An 18,269-nucleotide genomic window follows, 5' to 3' on the forward strand; every position below is an offset into this window, starting at 1 on the left:
CAGAGACTACTCTAGCCAGGACTTGAGACAAGCCCTGCACTTTCCCATTATACAGCGACTAGACAAAACAATGCCACAGCTACCTTTCCCAGAACTTGACAATTTACCCAAACTTTTTTCAGGATCCCCTAAAGATACTGTTGCCCCCAGACAACAGGAAGTAAATTTAAGAATATGATACCCACATTCCCAAGAAGGGGTGGGTGGTTTTTGTTTGTTCAGTGAATTATGGATAAATATGATAGGATAAAAGGGTAGATTATTGAATTTATTCTGAAAAGAAAAAGGGGGAATAAAGATATAAAAAGGTAGATTATTGAATCTACTCTTAAAAAGCAACTACTAGTTTTAAATGTTTTAGATTGGATTGGACTTTTGATATTTATACAAATTTTGTATATTGATACAAATTTGAGATTAATTTTGTTAAGACATACTAAATATACATTTCTAATGTTCAAGGTATGGTACCTATACAGCTCATTTAACAATCTACTCCTTGAAAATTATTACCAACTGTTTAGGATAATAAGGAAATACAAGCTAGTAATTAGTCACCTATTATAATTGAACTTGTAGTCGTATTAGGAAGGTCAAACAAAGATACACTTTAGATAGACAGATCATCTTCAAACAGTTCAGATATCTACAGAATATGGCATTTAATATGTTTTACTAACCTAGGTTCTTCTTTTTTTATGACAATGAGACATATCTGCTCCTGGCAGCATCAATCTACTTCAGGGAAGATAATGGGCATCAAAGAAACTCCACATGGAGTTTACTTTCTTTGTGGCAAAAGTAAGCCACTGAGCAAGAAAATGCCTAGCCTCGACTGCTGACAGTCTGCTGTCCTAATTAGACAAGCAGGACACAAAAGAAAGTGACTGCCAAACATTGTCAAGAAAAGGAGGGACAGCCTTTCAGAATTTCCTGCTTCACAGAAAAATCTGTCAAATATGTTAGGCTTATAAACCAAAGATGGATGCCTCAACATTGCAGAGGAACTCTGGATGACTGTCCAGGCAGCCAGCTGTTTCTGTTATTACTCACTTTTTTTGGAAATCACTTGCTTACAGTTCCTGATTACTCAGTTAATATTATTATTTTATTACCATTGGTTAATAAAGAAGCTGCTTTGTCCTATGGAAGGGCAGAATATTCCAAGACAGGAAATCCAAGCAGAGAAAGAAGAGGAAAGAAGGCAGAGTCAGGCAGATGCCATGTAGCTGCCAAAAAAGAAAGACACTAGAGCCTTACCAGTAGGCCACAGCCTCGAGGTGGTATATAGATTTATAGAAATGTGTTAATTTAAGATGTAAGAGCTAGCTAGGAATATGCCTAAACTCTTGGCCAAACAGTGTTGTAATTAATATAGTTTCTGTGTGATTATTCAGGTATTGGAGGTAGGGAAATCAAATGACAATCTCCACTTATAATCCATCTCTCCAGCACCTAAATTTTTTATTTATTTATTTATTTATTTATTTATTTATTGTGTGTGTGTGTGTGTGTGTGTGTGTGTGTGTGTGTGTGTGTGTACTGGTTGCTGCTGCTGACCCCTTCTGAGATTCACAGCAGGAACAGTCCCATCTAGTCCAGCAACCTTTAGTTTGTGTACTTGGGAGCAGCAAACCTCTAGGCCAAAGGGTGTCCCTACTATGCATTGGACGGTGAGACAAGCAAACAGAGCACTGAGTTCTGCAGTGCAGAAGCCAAGAGCTCTGCCTGGTAGTCTCTGCTCTTCCAGCTCCAGCCCCCAGTAAACCCCTTTATGGAAGGGAAACAGATGTGGAATTGAGTCATCCCTGCTATGATCTTAGAACTCCCATTTTCCACTGTAATCCATAGTTTATGGGACTCCTCCTCACCACACACCACAATGTTGTCCACAGTCTGGGCCCTTTTGCTGCCCAAACCTCTCAGTGGTCTGCATATAGCCCACCCCACCCCAACAACTGCTTCTTGTGGCTGTCTCCCACCCAGACACTGTGGGCAAGTGTCCCCACGCTCCCTGACTTGTGATTGCTCTTTGTTTTCAGATCCTTGGAGTAGCTCAGTCTCAAACCATAGGTCCCCTTCTCAAGATGACGCCTGGCTATACACTGGGTGCTCAACAGTACCACGCAGTGTGCTGCTTCTCGTGCTGGAGGGAGTCACAGTCAAACTGTCACCAGTAACAGAGACGCAGCTCTGTACCACACCGCAGCTCCCCACCCAGGCAAAACTGAAATTCACAGCTTCAGGGAAGAAATGGGTTTCAGGGTGAGGCAAACCCGAAGCGAGGCTGGGTATTTTAAAAGCAGGGAGAGCAGTGCTGAGATGGCATGGGTGAGGGCGAGACCCAACAGGACAAGTGTGGACTCGAGGGAGAGGCACAGCTGGGCTGACCGTGGCTGTGCGTGTGCTTGCGGTGGCTCTCCAGATTTATCTCTAAAGGTTGCCAGGTTGCCAGGCAGTGGCCTCTTCTATTTAATGCAGCCAAAGAGTGCAGTCTGTAGTAAGGTAAAAAGTTAAAGTTTTTTTTTTTTCAGTAAACAAAGTTCTCAGGTAGGTTCACAAGTATGCTTAGGTTTAGGAAAGAGGGGAATGCTAAAAACTCAAGGCCATGGGTCATTTTGACCCTAAGTTAGCACATTTGTTTAATTCCAAATTTTTGGAGAGTCTTTTGGCTAATTTTCATTATTTAATTTAATCATATTACAGTAAAAGTATTAGAACAATGTTTAGGTGATGAAATGGGTAGCACAGGGGCATTGTATTATTCCAATATTTTAAATGTATTGAGGTTTTATGGTCAAACATGTGCTTTGTATTGATGAAGAATCTAGATATCTTTGGAAACAATGCATTTTTCAGTATGGGGTAGAGGGTTTATTGAATGCAGTCAGGTTCATTTGTTTTACATTTTTATTTACAACTTTCTGATTCTGTGACTCTCCAATCTATTCCTTTCTGAGAGAAAGGTGCAGACACCTCCAACCATGACTGCTCCACCTTTTCCTTTCCTTTCCAGTGATTCCTTCACTTATACTGGCTCCTCCTTCTCACATCCTTGCCAAGACTTGCTACGGTGCTTTAAAAAGTTATTATAGTCCTAATGAGTATAGCATTGTGCATTATTCTGGGTATGATGTGGGGAGCTTTTGCATCTGTTTACACTGGGATATTTGCCTTTATGCTAATCTGTGTATTCTACATACTAGATCTTTAGAAGATACTAACCTGTAACTATTGGCTCTCATTCTGAGGTCTGCCTTGACATTTTATATATCCTCTAAAGCACAATTTTCAGCCTTTGGATTTTATTTTACTTTTATGTGTATGGGTGTTTTGCACACACCACTTGTGTGCCTGGTGCCTGAGGATGCCAGAAGAAGGGCTCAGAACCCCTGGAACTGTAGCTGCAGATGCTGTGAGCTTCTGTGTGGTTGCTGGGAACCAAACTAGGTTCTCTGGAAGCGCAGCCAGTAATCTTAACCTCTGGGACATCTCTCTAGCCCCTGTCTTTGTTTTTTATAGTAAGGGTCTCACAAAGCCCAGCTGATCTTCAACCAGGTGTGGCAGCACACATCTCGACCAACCCTCGCTCAGGGAAAGGCGAAGACAGGTGGATTCCTGGGGACTTGCCAGCCAGCCAGTGCAGTCAAAAGGGCAAACTCCAAGTTCAGTCAGAGACCTGGTCTCAAAAACTGAGATGGGAAGAGACAGAGGATGATAGGCAATATTGGCTTCTGGTCTTCATGTGTGCATTTACAGGCACACACCTTCACATGCATGTGAAAGCGCGCGCACATACACTCACACACACACACACCTTTCATTTATTGGCATTTGTTCCCCACCTTTTCCACACCTGTATAAATAATAAGCAATTAGTGGCCATTAGAATTGTATGTTTATGATAACAGAGCACAGAGAGGGGCAAGACTAGCCTCCTGCCTCTTAATCACATACTGCCTCTTAATCACATAAAACAGCCATTCTGAAACGCTTTGGACTCAAGAACCCTTATTCTCTGCAAATTTCGTCAGGAATCCTACATGGTTCCTGGAAGTAGAGAGCTTTAGGTAGAAGGCAAAGGGGATTCTGAAAATGCTTAGGATTCCGGAGAAACAGCTGCATGCAAATTATCTGAATTATTGCCTGGGAGATAACTGACCCAATTGGTCTCTGAAAGATCTGGAGAGGAAAGAACTCCAGGGAAGAACAAACAATGACCCAAGAACTGCTAAAGCAAGGCAATGAGATCTGTTTCAACCAAATTACCCCTTAAAGAACATGCTCTACAAACTAGAAAAATATTTTAATTAACATTTTCCAACTCTGCCTTTGAGCTATATTGAACAAGCTGTAAATACACCAGATTTTTCAAATGGTTTCCTAACAAAACTTTAATTATTCCTATTCCTCAGGCAACCTGAATTCTCATTTAGGGGTGAAAGTCTGTATTTTAAAATAATTTTTATTACTTTTATTTATGTATGTGTGCACATGTGTAGAAGTCTGAGCACAGCTTCTGGGAGTTAGGTCTCTGCTTCCACCATGTAAGACCTGGTGGTCAAACTCAGGTCATCAGAGTCAGCAGCTATCACTTTATCTGATGAGTCATCTCTCCAGAACCATTAGGACAACCTGGAATCTGAGATTTTAAAATCTTAAATCAAGGGGCTGGATTCAGAGTAACCACGTGGTGGCTCACAACCATCTATGATGATATGTGGTGCCCTCTGGAGTGCAGGCATACAAGCAGGCAGAACACTGTATACATATAAATAAAAGCATTTTTTTTTAAAAAAATCTCAATTCAGAAAGTTGCCTGTACATACACACAGTCACAGCTATTGACTGAACATATATAATTAATATAAGCCTCTGAGTGATTATTTGGGACCAGGCAGTCAGGACAGGAAATATCTATTTATATTCTCAAATGCATAAAATAAATCCAACTAAAAAAAAAAAGAATAAAGAGCAGATATCTGGCTCCTGCACACATTTGGAAGGGGTTTAGTAGAAAAGCCAGGTTCTCCTGTTCATCACAGCTAGACATATTTCCAAAGTACTCAGATTTCAGCAAGGCTGGGGAAGAAAGACAAGACAGATGGCTTATAAATCCAGAAATACCAACTTTCTGCTAGGCCTTCTTAAGGGGCTGCCTTTGTCCTCTGGTGCCTCTCTGACTCAGCCCCAGGACCAAGGAGGGCGCTGTCAGTGGCCCAGTTATCCTGGAGGAGGCAAAGAACATTGGCAGATGTTTGGGCTGGCTTCAAGAGAGGCCACCTCTCCTCAGATGGCTGTCAGTCAACACGAACTTCCACATCCCTTTGAAGAGCCACAGCTTTTCTAGATGGGAGGAAACCGGCACCAGCTTCCAGAGAAGACAGAGCTTGAGTCTGTAGACGCCAGAACATGAAGAGAAAGGATACAGCTTGTACGTTGGGCTTTTTTTTTTTTTACATTTTTTTAATTGATTTTTATTGAGCTCTACATTTTTCCCTGCTCCCTTCCCTGCCTCTCACTTCTCCCCTTCTCCTCCAAGGTCCCCATGCTCCCAATTTACTCAGGAGATCTTGTCTTTTTCTACTTCCCATGTAGATCTATGTAAGACTCTCTTAGTGTCCTCATTGTTGTCTAAGTTCTCTGGGAGTGTGGTTTGTAAGCTAGTTTTCTTTGCTTTATGTTTAAAAATCACCTATGAGTCCATGTGATAATTGTCTTTCTGTGTCTGGGTTACCTCACTCTAATGTTTTCTAGCTTCATCCATTTTTCTGCAAAATTCAAGCTGTCGTTATTTTTTTCTGCTGTGTAGTACTCCATTGTGTAAATGTACGTTTTCCTTATCCATTCTTCAGTCAAGGGGCATTTAGGTTGTTTCCAGGTTCTGGCTATGACAAACAAAGCTGCTATGAACATAGTTGAGCATATGTCCTTGTGGCATGATTAAGCATCCTTTGGATATATACCCAAAAGTGGTATTAATGGGTCTAAAAGGAGGTTGTTTTCTAATTTTCTGAGAAATCGCCACTGACATCCAAAGGGGTTGTACCAGATTGCATTCCCACCAGCAATGCAGAAGTGTTCCCTTTTCCCCACAACCTCTCCAGCATAAGTTGTCATCAGTGTTTTTGATCTTGGCCATTCTTACAGGTATAAGATGGAATCTCAGAGTTGATTTGCATTTCTCTGATGGCTAAGGATGTTGAACATTTCCTTAAGTGTCTTTCAGCCATTTTAGATTCCTCTGTTGAGAGTTCTCTGTTTAGGTCTGTACTCTATTTTTTATTGAATTTTGTGATCTTTTGTTGTCCAATTTCTTGAGTTCTTTGTATATTTTGGAGATCAGACCTCTGTCTGATGTGGGGTTAGTGAAGATCTTTTCCTATTCTGTGGGCTGTCGTTTTGTCTTGTTGACCGTGTCTTTTGCTTTACAGAAGCTTTTCAGTTCCAGAAGGTCCCATTTATTGTTTCTCTCAGTGTCTGTGCTGCTGGAGTTCTATTTAACTGTCCCTACTTTAAATTATTACTTTTATTTACTTATTTTTGCAGTGATGGGATTATATGTGCAGGACCTTGGGAAGAACTCAAGCATAGGCATGGGCCACCAACCTAGCTTGTGTGTGTGTGTGTGTGTGTGTGTGTAGTGTATGTACATGTGTGGTCATGTTAGTGTATACACACTCAACTAGTGTGTGATGTCTTTAACTCCTTCTCTCTTTTTTTCCCTCAACCAATCTTTGATTTTGTTTTTTGTCATTGTTTTGAGACAGGGTCTCTCTGTAGTCCTGAAACTCCATATATGCACTGGCCTTTAACCCACAGAGATCCTCTTGCTTCTGCCTCCTGAGTGCTGGGATTAAAGACATGTGCTACCATATTCAACTTATCCTTATTTTCTTTTTTGGAGCCTAGTCCCGTACTACAGAGAGGTGAGACATCCAGGTGACCCACAGTGCTGACAAAGCTGGGATCACCTTGTCAGCCCACCAACTGAATTCTACTCAGAAGTAATAAGATTCCCCAAAGCTTGGCTTGCTGGGCTCTGCCAACCATCTAGCATCCAGAAAGGACCACCAGTGTTCTCAGCAGCAGCATCCTGTCTCATTCTCCTAGGTCTGGCCACCAGGATGCTCCTGCAGAGGTCAGATCTTCTATCTGCTTCTTCAACTAACTTTGTGCTGCTTCCTCTTTTCCCTTCACCTTGTTTTCTTGTTTATTTTTGTATAGACCGGGTTCTGTGGGTAAGCCAGGATTCCTAGAACAAGAAGTTCTGTAATTGTAGATCAAGCCGACATCACAGATCTGCCTGCCTCTGCCTCCCAAGTGCTGGGATTAAAGGTCTACACCACCCCAGGCTGACCTTGTGCTTCCTTACACTATTTTGACTTAAGTATGTGCAGATGCATGCACACATTATATCTTACACTTGTGTACGTGTGCATCAGTGTCCACAGACACGGACACTTGCAAGCTCAAGGTATGTGTGTGTAGCACAGGTGTTCAGTGTCAAATGTCAATTCACAGGTGCTGGACACCTTGTGTTTTAACACAGGCTTTCTCAAGGCCAGTGAGGTCGAGATGCATCTGCCTCAAAGGGTGGCACACACCTACAATCCTGGCATTCAGGAGTCAGAAGCCGGCAGATCTCTGTGAGTTCAAGGCCAGCCTGGTCTACAGAGGAAGGGCCAAACAAACAAACAAACAAAAAAACCCTGTCTCTAAAAGAAAAACAACAACAAAACAAAAACGGAGATTCACCTATCTCCATCTCCAGGTGCCGGGGTGGCCAGCTTCAGCAAGCCTGCCGGTCCTTTTCCTTGCATTCTGCACAATGAACTCATACCAAACAAGGTAAACAGGCATTGTACAGACAGACAGTCACTGTCTCGGGCTTCTTGTGCTTCTGAATCTCGCCCAGGGTGTCGATTTCACACTCTTGCTTAGTGGCAATCATTTCTCGTTATGGACAGCAGGGCCAGGAAGAACCAGCAATGTGGTCTATGAAGTTTCTTCAGGGACATCCCCTGGGCAGAACATTTTGTCCTTTTATTAGGATAATGTAGAAATGGAATGAAGTAAAGAAGGATAAAATCATGTCAGATGGATACAGAGCAGTGGAAGCCTCCCCCCATCCCACCTCCGAGCACACCCAGTCACCCCAGTTTGTGGCAGGAGCTGAAGCAGGGACCCCAGCAAACCAGGTGCACTAACACGGAACTGGTACAGAAGTGCCACGAGGGGGCAGCTCAACATCAGGGTTTCTAACGGGTGGCAGGACCAGCAGCCAGTCTTTCCTGCCTTTCTTATTGGCACAGGTGGGGGGTCTCCATGCTCTCCAAACCTTCCTGTCAGTGCCTCCCACAGGGCCAGCAGGGAGTACTTACCCAACAGCTCCTCAGTGCTGTGCACAAGGATGAACTCAATGCTCAGGCAAATTCCAGACGTGAGTCACAGGAAATAACCCTGCACATCTGGATGCCTGATTTTTTTCTTTCAGAAAGATCTTTTGATTCACAAGGAATATGTGGCTGGAAAGGGCTGCTATGTCACTGTTTTCTCAGATTGGGGCATTAAGATTTGAGGGTAGGTGTCGTTTGTTTTTAAAATATAGTCTCTTTCCTCCTAGACTGGCCTCAAACTTTCTGTGTTGGAAGATGACCTTGACTCCCTTGATCCCCGTGTGTCTGCCTCCCAATACTGGGATTCCCAGCATGCTCCACCTGGTTTTATTTTATGCTAAAGAACCCAGAGCCAGAGCCACTGTGTACACTGGGCACACTGAGCATTAGTCCTGTTGTTCACTTTCTGTGTTTTACAGAGAGAGCCACCAAAGCTAGACTACTGTTCCTCATGGAGGCCCGGCTGTCCTTGAATTTATGGCTAGTCTCTAGTCTAAGCCTCCAGAGTCCTGGGATTATAGGCATGCACCTTCACCCTAACTCTAGCATCTAGTTTTAAGACAAATCCACAAACTCCCTAGAACTGTCTAAATGCGAGGGATAGGAGATTGCCCCAAGGGGGGAGGTGACTAAACCATCAAGCAGTGGGGATGAGGCTCCATCTTCCTAGTTTCATCAGGTCTGGACTTGGGCTGGTTTGGGCTGGTGACTTCCATTTTGTCTCACGGAGCTGCATAGGGAGTTAGACAAGACCGTTCTGAGGGCTGCTGGTCAGAACACACCTTCAAAGCTGCCTGGATACACAGGGAAGAGGCCAGGGACTCTGAGATGACATGGGACTGGGACAGCCTCCTGTCCCTCCCTCCCACCCAAAACACAGCTCACTAGCTTCAGAAGAAGAGTGATGTCCAGCTACACCTCGTGTGTGGAACTTCAAAAGACTCTAAGTCAGAAAAATAGGTCATCTAGAAAGGCTAAAAGAGAAAAAAAGAGAAAGAAAGCAAGAGAAAAATCAGGGTCAATGGGCAAAATCTGCAACTCCATTAGGAGGTATTTCTTAGCTACAGTGAGTCTGAGGCTAGCCTGCCCGAGCTCCAGTTGGGGCAGCTCTTGCCCACCATCCAGAAACCTGGGTTTGGTCCCCAGAACCAAATAAACCAGGCTTGGTGTGGAATTCCTTTAATCCCTACATTTGGTAGGTGGAGGCAGACGGATTAAAAGATCAAGGATATCCACCCCTACATAGAAGATTTAGAAAGTCAAACTCCCAAAACCCGCTAAGACAAGTTACACACCTCTCTCCCCTGTGCTCAGTTGGCTGAGGGCAGGAGGATCTACATCCTTGGCAGCCAGGACTGCATAGAGTAAACTGGAGTCAAAACAAGAGAGAGAAAAAGAAAGGAAGGACTCTTCAATAGAAGGAACCAATAGTTATGCCACTGTGGGGTTTAAGAGTCATGTGCTTTCACAAAGAAAAAAGACCATGAGAACACAGTACAGACAGTCAGCAGTGAAGGGGAACAGACAAGGACAGGGTTGAAGAACTCTACAAAAGGCGGGTATGCATTTGTGTATGATATATGCATCATCATAAGTGTGGGGGGGTGGTTGTGTGTGCGTGCATGTGTGTTTGTGTGTGTGTGCGTGTGTGTGTTTGTGTGTGTGTGTGTCTGTCTGTCTGTCTATGTGTCCTCACCCTTTGAGCACACATGTAGACCAGGAATATTCACCAAATGCTTTTATTCCTTAAATTTTTTTGCTTGTTTCTTTGAGACAGGGTTTCTCTGCGTTTACCTGGCTGTCCTGGAACTGGCTCTCTAGACCAGGCTGTCCTTGAACTCACAGAGATCTGCCTGCATCTATCTCCCCATCCCGAGGCAAAGGGGTGCTCCACCACCACCGACTTCCACCTTAATTTTTTTTTTTTTTTTTTTTTTTTTTTGGTTTTTCGAGACAGGGTTTCTCTGCAGCTTTTTTAGAGCCTGCCCTGGAACTAGCTCTTGTAGACCAGGCTGGCCTCGAACTCAGAGATCCGCCTGCCTCTGCCTCCCGAGTGCTGGGATTAAAGGCGTGTGCCACCACCGCCCGGCCCTACCTTAATTTTTGAGACAGGGTGTCTCGCTGATGTCAGGCCAGCAAGCTCCCACACCTGCTCCCTTCCCCAGCAGGCGAAGATGACACAAGGATGCTGGCACATCCTGTTGTCGCACAGTCCCGTCCACCCATCTCGCCAGCCCTGGTCTCCAGATCTGATAGTTCAGAATATTTAGAATCTCCATATTCTTTTGGAGATGGGTTTCCTCTCAGCCTGGAGCTCACTCATGCCTACCCTGGACTGGAGGTTTTCCTACTTAACAGGGCAGAGTGGCTCAAAGCAGTTAGAGACGAGAAAATGAGGATCCTGCTCAAAGTCATCGTTGTGGCCTGCCTGGGCTATATGAGGCCTTGACTAAACCACAATGCTGACAGTGTTTTTGTGCAGCTAAGGAGGAGCTGAGGCAGCAGCATCTTCAGGACTATAAAGCCAGCCTGGACTACACACTGTGTTTCAGTCCAGCCTGAGTTACAGGGCAAAACTCTGTGTGAACACTAAAACCATCAAAAAACAAACAAACAAACAAACAAACAAACAAAAAACAGTTCATAGCATACTGTTCCTACTAACCAAAGTAGACAGAACCAAACGTCAGAAAATAAGATGGAAGTGTGCTCCTAACACTTAATACACCTGTCAGGGAATGAGAGCCAATTCTCATCTATGGTTGCAGATAGAATGTGTCCCCTTAGCATACTTCTGTGGGTCTGTAATTTTTAGGGTGGGTCATCCAAGATATTATGTCTGCTTGTTTGTTTGTTTTTAATTTGCTGTGTCTATTACAATCAATTGAAGTTTTTATATTATATTTGCATTATTGTTTCTGTTTATGGCCAGCATCAGTGTGTGTTTGGTGATTCCCTTGGGTGATTCACATGACAGAGAAGTTGACCTGCCTGAAAGTTGTTCATGTGCAAGAAAAACACACAGAGATGGAGACAGAGAGAGACACAGAAAAGAGAGAGAGACTCACCAGTGGCTGCGTGTTCGAGTGGGTAGAGGGCAGGTGAACGATACAGTAGCCTTAGGGGATCACAATGTCAGGCCCGATCAGCCTCCCAGGCTGGCCAGAGTCTCCTGAGAAGTTCTCCTCAGTTTGAGTAGTTCAGACTGGTCCTGTGTCTGAGGTCAGAAAAGGATCCCGTGGCATGTACTTTCCCAGAGTTGTTGACGGTGGGCTGGGAAGTGTGGGTTTCTGGGGTGCTCTTCCCACCCCAGAGTGGAATAAGACACTCCTTTCTTCGCAGGTTGGGTACAGAAATATCTGTCCTATGAGCTTAGTGTTGCTCAGAGGACAGAGCAGATAAGAGGCAGAAATGTGTTCTCACCGTGGGGGGGGAGAACACAGGGACACATTCTTGAACACAGAAGGTATCCCAGGATGGTTGTCATCAGACGTTCTAATTAGGAAGACAGCTGGAGAGACAGACCACCACACCAGTCACACAGTCTTCTCTGGATCTCATGCTGTGACATGTTGATGCGGCCTAGGCAGGAAGAACACCTGATGAGATTTTACCAACGTGACTGCGGCATGGAACGAGGCAGCTTCCCGGAAGCCCCTCCAAAAGAAGTGGAAAAGCCTGCTTACCTTCGCAAGAAGCATTCTGCAAGGCTCAGAGAAACAGGAGCAATCTTAAGGCTTTTCAGTGCTGAGAGCAGGCTCAGGCAGGCTCAGGCAGGCTCAAGGCAGGGACCACAGCAGGTTGCTGACCCCTCATTAGGTTTCCTAGTTTCACTCCTAATCATGACACCTACCAGAGTCCCTTGGGGTGTGGCACATGGTGGTGAGTGCTGGGTCCAGTTCTCATTGTGAATAGTGGCCTTGAAGGAGCAAGCAGGCAGAGGTGGGAGGTGAATAGCTGGGGGACAGAACTGGTGAAGAGGGGGAGTCGCTGCCCTGGCATTACTCCCCAGCTCAGATTTTCCCAAGCTTCGGGTCTGAGGACTCAAGCAATTAATGACTTTTGGGGAATCTTGCAAAAGGTTCTTGCAGGAGCCTGCCCTCTAGAGGAGTCCTACAGGGCTACTTGCAGGACACATTCTCAACCTGGCAACCCAGCTTAGGGCAGGCTGACTAGGAATACTCTCCTTGGGGAGAGAAGTCTCACCCCATGGAGAAGACTATGTTCTCTGCCAAGAAACAGGGGGCAAAGGTCAGGCACTACCCAGAGCGCAATTTCTGATGTTTCCCCAGGCAGGGGGGAGAGGGCAAGGCACTATCCTTCCACAAGACAGCCTAGGGCACCTTTGCACCTCAGCCCTCCACACTGAGCTAGACCCTGTGGGAAGCCTACCCTTCCTGCCTGGATTTTACCTGGAGAGATAGATGTTCTCTGGAGTGGACAGCTCTTCCTCTGCAGAAGGGGCCTGTGGCCAGACTGTCCTGGACATCTGACCTGGCTCCCCAGAGGGGCTGTTCGAATCTCATCCAGACCATCTCAACCTGTGGCTCACAAGCCATGGAGCTGGGGCTTGAACTCTTCAGGGCTTCAAAGAGAAAGACACAGGAAGGAGACTCTTAGTGACTTCAAAACACACAAGACTCAGTGCACTGCCCTGCAGCGCCCAAGTACCCGGCTGGTCCTCCAAGGAATCTTTGCCTCCTTTGGCTTTGCCCCCACCTCTCCCTACTTGGCTCAGCATCTCTGCTGCCCACTTGTTGCTCAACAAGCCTGGGGTCACACTTGAGGGGACACCTGTTCTTTCTGAAGTGACAGGTTGTTACGCTCACAGTGTGCTACGAGTGGACACAGGCATCATTTATCACAAAGGACAGGAGGAAAAGTACAAATCAGATGAAGTGAGAAAGGCGCTCACGTGGTTCTGTGGGGGCCTCCAAGATCCCCTTTCTGAGGAGCCTGGTTCCTACAGGAAGCATGGTTTCTCTCTGCAGGAGGCAGGCAGCAACACAGGTGTCTGAGGCAGTTCACAATGGTTTTCTTGACCCTCTTCCAGCTGTGGTGCCTCCAGTTTTGGGAGGAAGCTGGCCCAGCATCCTGGGGCTGATCATGGCTGATGGTGTCTTCCTGGATAATGGTGTCTTCTTGGGTGATAGACACTTCCTCCAGAGTTCTACTCTTTTCTTGCATGACGGTCTGTTCTTGGATCAGGGCTGCTTCGTGCGTAATGGTCTCATCCTCGGTCATGGTCAGTTCCTGAGTCATGGTCAGTTCCTGGGTAGTGGTCGCTTTCTGCATGATGGTCCCATCCTGAGTCATGACTGCTTCCTAGGTAATGGTCACTTCATGGGTGATGCATGATCGCAAGTGCACACACACACACACATACACACACTTGAGGTTGCCTACATGTACACTCACATGTACTACATATAGTTTTAAATAGTGATATAAGTCTTTTTGTATAGTTTTATTTCTATGACCTGGAAGAACATAAGAGGGCAACAGATCCCTTAGATGTGGCACTTCAGGAAGTTATGATGTCATGGGATTGCTGTAAGGCAGACCTAGGTCTTCTGCTAGAAGAGTACATGCTCCTAACTGCTGGGCCATCTCTCCAGCCTAACTCAGCCCCAAAGAAATCTGTTTTTAAAACCCTGAGAGTCCTTCTCATGGACTGGAAAGTGTGGATGTAACTGAGAAAACTTCTTGATATAAATTCAACTAAGAAGATATGATAAAGAACAAGATTGAAATATTTATGAGGAAAGAATCTGTATAGAAAAGCCCACGACCAGGCAAACCTACTGATGAATCCTTCCAATCTCTTGAAAACAAATGTCAGTGCTCCTCAATACTCCACAAAATAGAAAGGTACTTAGCAGTTCCAAACACATTCATGCCAAAATCAGGAAAACACAATGAAGAAAAATAGAGCTATTTCCATGATGAACATAGATATAAAAGTCCTTAATAATACTTAATACTTTTCACCAAATTCATATTAGCCAGGCCATACTTCATGGTTAAAATATGCTCACAGGGATCCTTGCAAGGATAGCTCTATGTATTTAGCCTGACAACACAACATTGAAACAATTAAAGGCAAGAGTGCCACAGTCATACAGAAGGACGGCCTTAGAGAAGGATGAAACTGTGGGGCTCTCAAGAACATGGTTGGCACTGGAGAAGATCGCTCTATATGGAAAAAGCCAGTCCTTCAAATGTGGCACTTTTCTTCTCTCATATGTGGTATTTAGGAGCAGGAGGGGATCCTCAACATAAGAGGGGGCTCCTAGGAATGTGGAGGAAAGAGTGGGAGAAGAAAGCATAGCAGCATGGGTTAATCACATGATCATGTGATCAGAATGCATTACAGATGTTCCAGGACTAAATTGTTCCTATGATACAGTACGCCATAACAAGGAAAGGCTTGTAGTAATAAGAAAAGAGAAACGAACCAAGGAACACATAGCAAAAGTAAATGAAGAAGTAAAACTAAAGACAGAGGTTCTGAAGAGATGCGTTAGTGTTTAACAGCACCTCCTGCTCTTCTGGAGAACCTAGGTTTGATGCCCGACACACACACGGCGCTCATAATCACTTGTTACTCGAGTTCTAGCTAATTTGTCTCCCCCTTTGTGACCTCCACAGGTGCGAGTCTCATGGTGCACACACAGACATGAAAACAAAATACTCATACACATAAAACAATAATATTAAAAATTATATCCCCAAAAGCATAACTTAATAAAAACTGCCAGGCTTTGGTGGCACATGCCTTTAATCCTAGCACTCAGAAGGCAGAAGTAGAGAAGTAGAGAAGGCAGATTAAAAGAAAATCTTTTAATTTGAGGCCAGCCTCATCTACAGAGTGAGTTCCAGGTAGGCCAGAGCTACACAGAGCATTTCTGTCTTGAATTCTCCTCCCCTTACACCCGCAAAATGAACAGAGAGTAAAAAAAAAGAACATGAGAAAGTAAGCTCATAAATCAAGCCAGGAAATAGACAAAAAACACCAAGAACAAAAACACCAAATCAAAGTCAACAAAGTTGGAGGGAAACTCACTATGTTGGAGTCGAGCAGCTCTTGAAAGTCTAAGCAGCCTCTTTCACCAGCGCAGAGCTCCGACCACTTCCCAACTCATGAGCCATTTCTGCACTGTAAGGAAAAGAGGCAGCCTCAGCCAGAGCTGTGAGGGAACAGGGGTCTGTCATTGTGAGGTCATAGCAAGAAAAGGACCAATGATGGCTTGGCTTAGATCACTGTTTTTCTCCACATTCTGTCCCCACTGCTGCGGTCAGTGGGACAGTAGGGGCGTGAGGAGGCTGGTTACACCTGGTTAGCATTCTCTGTATCTCCCATTGTTGTTGTTTTTGCTCTTTTTATTCTTCTGTTTTTTGGGGGCCGTCACCCAGCTCCCAAATAAATTACACACAATAGCTTTTCTTACTTTCAGTGCCTAGCCTTTTCTTATCTTTGAATTACTCTGTCTACCTTTGCCTCTGTGCTTTTTCCTTTTTTTTTAAACCTCTGTGTATCTTTAATTTCACTCTTATTCAGTGGCTGGTTAACTGGATAGCTTGCCCCTAGCATCCTCCTCTCCTTGTTCTCCTGCTCTTTCTTCTGTTCCTTCCTCTAGGATTTCTCCTTTTATTTATACTCTGCCTGACTGACCAACCTATCTTTTCTCCTGCCTTACTTTTGGCCATTAAAATCTTCATTAGCCCACCAGGTGTTTTAGACAGGCAAAGCATCAGAGCTTCACAGAGTTAAACAAATGCAACTAACCAGAAGTCACACACCTGAAAATAATATTCTACAACACCCCGTGGCCTCCATTTTCCTTCTGGGGTTTATTTACCAGATTTTCCACAACTTTGAAACATAGCCACATGCTAGGGATCAGTGTCCAAACACAGCATCCTTCCTTGGGTATTACACATCCAAACCCTAATAGAAACCCTTTCCACTTTAATAATCATAGTAGGTGGAATCATTTGAATCATAACAGGCTCCAGATGTTGACCTTCACCGGGTATGGACACTGTGTATTTGCGTTCTCTTGCTGTGAGGAAACAGCATGACCAAAAGCAACTTGAGGAAGGAAGGTTTACTTCCCTTTCACTTTCCTATCAGAAGCTACCATGAGTGGAAGTCAGGGCAGAAACTCAAGACAGGAACCTTGAGGCAGGAACCAAAGCAGATACATGGAGTAAAGCTGCTTACTGACTTGCTCTCCTTGACTCTCTAAGCTAGCTTTTTAAAAATATACAGCCATGACCTCCAGCCCAGGGACATCAATCACTAATAAAAGTTCCCCATAGACTTACCTATTAGATAGTTAAGTTCCTTCTTCTTCAGATTACTCCAAAGTTGACAAAGACCAACTGGCGCACACTGATACTCATCTATTAGTGGATGGATAGCATGATCCACTTCTCACAGACCCTAACATGCTGTCATGACTTTTGGCTTATGGAGCCCATCACATCCATCCTCAAAGCAATCAGTTCCTTTCTTAGTAGACTCAGATTGATCAGAATAACATGGTAGCTTCTGACTGACTCTGGGATGCTGTGGCAATGCTCTGTTTCCCAGGACACTCCAGGGCAAATGACTAACGTCTATGGGGCTGAGAGGAATAGACCTTGTCACAGTTTCTTCATAAACTCTTCATCCAATTTCCCACCATACAGAGAACTAGCACCCTAGTGGGCAGTGGGTTGATATGTTCAAAGTGATAAGAGGAAAAAAAATCCATCAGTGGTCCTGGAATCAGCACCCCTGAAGGAGGAGGCACGTGTGATTTCTTCAATGAAACCTGATGTTCTGGGCCAACATTTTAAAGGAAGTAGAAGGGAAATTCTCTCAAAATAAACCAAATAACAACCAAAATAGTTGAGAATGCAAATGAAAATTCAGAGCAGACCTCCGAGCTAGGGCAACTCCGAAGTAACTTTTCTGAGTATGTTTAGACTCCTTTAGCTCTCATGGCCCCTTTGATGACTTTAGTTCTAATTTGTGTCTCTGTCCATGTGGATTCCAAACCCTGGTACAGTTGGTGCTGTCCTAGTTCCAGGCCTTTGAGATCTCATGTCTCAGAAATACCAGCCATTGCCACCTGCATTGAGCCATCTCCTACTGCTAAGGCTCTCATTGTTGTCACTGTCTGACCTCCAGTCCCTCACAGCCATACCCCACCTTCTCCAAGTGTCTCTACTGCCTGTTTGGTCCTGCCAGGAGGACCCAACGACCAAACAACAAGATCAGCTATCCACCCCCAGCTTGACTTTTTTAAAAAAAAATTTTATTGCTTTTAGTGAGCTATATATTTTTCTCCACTTCCCTCCTATCCTCACCCTCCCCTTCTACCCTGTCCCATGATCCCCATGTTCCCAATTTACTCAGGAGATTGTCTTTTTCTACTTGCCATGTAGATTAGATCTGTGTATGTCTCTCTTAGGGTCCTGTTTGTTGTCTAGGTTCTCTGGGTTGTTAATTATAGGCTGGTTTTTCTTTGTTTTATGTCCACTTATGAGTGAGTGTATATGATATTTGTCTTTCTGGGTCAGGGTTACCTCATCAATATGATGTTTTCTACTTCCATCTATTTGTCTGCAAATTTCAAGCTGTTGTTTTTTTTTCTGCTGTGTAGTACTCCATTGTGTAAAATTTCCTTATCCAGGTTGTTTCCAGGTTCTGGCTATGACAAACAAAGCTGCTATGAACATAGTTGAGCACATGTCCTTGTGGTATGATTGATCATCCTTTGGAGATATATATATACCCAAAAGTGGTGTTGCTGGGTCTTGAAGAAGGTTGTTTCCTAATTTTCTGAGAAATTGCCACACTGACATCCAAAGGGGTTG

General features: G+C 44.4%; 2 long non-coding RNA genes across 3 annotated transcripts; both read right to left on the reverse strand.

Moving 5' to 3' along the window:
• Nucleotides 1-4,994: 4,994 nt before the first annotated feature.
• On the reverse strand, nucleotides 4,995-11,610 carry LOC119814906. 2 transcript variants are annotated; one of them, XR_005285475.1, is made up of 5 exons: nucleotides 11,468-11,610; nucleotides 9,695-9,768; nucleotides 9,285-9,373; nucleotides 7,759-9,193; nucleotides 4,995-5,396 (listed from the first exon to the last, which is right to left on the reverse strand). It is a non-coding gene; the product is annotated as an uncharacterized LOC119814906 (long non-coding RNA). The 2 variants fall into 2 exon arrangements; XR_005285474.1 differs by lacking the exon at nucleotides 4,995-5,396 and adding an exon at nucleotides 6,455-7,255.
• Nucleotides 11,611-11,829: 219 nt separating this feature from the next.
• LOC119815059 lies at nucleotides 11,830-15,560 on the reverse strand. Its single transcript, XR_005285494.1, has 5 exons — nucleotides 15,466-15,560; nucleotides 13,315-13,724; nucleotides 12,812-12,984; nucleotides 12,086-12,318; nucleotides 11,830-11,981 (listed from the first exon to the last, which is right to left on the reverse strand). It is a non-coding gene; the product is annotated as an uncharacterized LOC119815059 (long non-coding RNA).
• Nucleotides 15,561-18,269: the final 2,709 nt, after the last annotated feature.

This window comes from Arvicola amphibius, chromosome 5 (assembly GCF_903992535.2).
Source record: "Arvicola amphibius chromosome 5, mArvAmp1.2, whole genome shotgun sequence".
NCBI classification, from domain to species: Eukaryota; Metazoa; Chordata; class Mammalia; order Rodentia; family Cricetidae; genus Arvicola; species Arvicola amphibius.